The sequence below is a fragment of the Cyprinus carpio genome, unplaced genomic scaffold (genome assembly GCF_018340385.1).
Source record: "Cyprinus carpio isolate SPL01 unplaced genomic scaffold, ASM1834038v1 S000002833, whole genome shotgun sequence".
In the NCBI taxonomy this organism is placed as follows: Eukaryota; Metazoa; Chordata; class Actinopteri; order Cypriniformes; family Cyprinidae; genus Cyprinus; species Cyprinus carpio.
Window position 1 is genome coordinate 1 of NW_024875544.1, and position 1,306 is coordinate 1,306.

Below are 1,306 nucleotides of genomic sequence, written 5' to 3' on the forward strand. Positions count from 1 at the left end.
GATGACCCTTGGCGGCGTAGTAACTACAGAGCAGCGCACAAGCCCAAGGGAGGTAGAGCCTGGCTTCAGTTTTCTCTTCATTTGTCGCATAAATCTTTAAGCCTTTTACTAAAGATTTCCGTGGAGAAGAACACTACTTGAGTAATCTGTATTTTGGGGGAGCTCTGCTCACAGCAGAACTACACCACAATATCAGAGCAGAGATGCCGTTGGCCGTCTGCAAACGCTTGCCGTGGAAGGATTTGCGTCTGGTCAATGTCTGTATTTGCAGTCTTTGACTCTCCTGCGCTACCACTTCGCGTACATATTTAGCCAGCATGGGAAGACAGCGCCTTCTTGTACTTGATGGGATCAAACTCTGAACTTCTCTTTAATGATGAGCCCAAACAAAAGATCTCATCAGCTCCTTTAGCCCTATCCCGGTGACTCATGCCCCTTTAAACCCTAAAACGGATGGACCATCATCAGCTAAATTAAACAGCCCCGGGGTTTCCCCTCTTTTTTTTTTTTTTCTCCTACTTTTCAGATGGAGGCATGGGAAAGTCGTGCCTTGATTGGGTTGGTTATTGGCCGAAGGGACTTTTGTGACATTCTCCTCCCCTTTGGGTGGGAGGGGCCGAAATGTGGGCAGTGTTGGCGTTGATGACCCTTTGGGGGCGTGTGCTTTTCCACAGGCAGCGCAAGGCAAGGGGTGGAGCACAGCTCGGTTTTTCTTCATTGTCGCTAAAACTTTGCCTTTCTAAAGATTTCCGTGGAGGGAACGTTTGCGAGTGATCTGTATTTTTGGGGGCTCTGCTCACAGCAGAGCTACACCACAATGTCAAGAGCAGAATGAATATGGCCGTCTGCAAACGCGCCGTGGAAGGATTCGTCTGGTCAATGTCTGTATTTTCAGTCTTTGACTTCCTGCGTCCCCCGTGCATATTTAGCCGGGGATGGGAAGACAGCGCTTCTTGTACTTGATGGGTCAAATCTGAACCCTTTTCCGTGGCCCAAACGAAACTCATCAGCTCCTTTAGCCCTATCGGTGACTCATGCGCTTCGAGACTTTTTACTGACCGCACAAACCGACTTTTTCTGCCTGCGTTGGTGGTATAGTGGTGAGCATAGCTGCCTTCCAAGCAGTTGACCGGGTTGATTCCGGAGCGCGTTCGCTGGCTCAGGTGATGTTGAAGCGGTCCTTCTGTGACTTCTGGCTGCATCAAACTTTGGATGGGTGGTTGGCGGGAAAAAGGATCTAGCTCTCCCGTCGGAATAACCCCGGGCTTCAGCGTGACGAAGGGATACTCCACTATCTACGAGGTTA

At 49.9% G+C, this 1,306-nt stretch overlaps 1 non-coding gene across 1 annotated transcript; it reads left to right on the forward strand.

The window, feature by feature from the left end:
• Positions 1-62: 62 nt before the first annotated feature.
• Positions 63-181, forward strand: LOC122143358. The gene has a single exon (XR_006159133.1). It is a non-coding gene; the product is annotated as a U5 spliceosomal RNA (small nuclear RNA).
• The last annotated feature ends 1,125 nt before the right edge of the window (positions 182-1,306 follow it).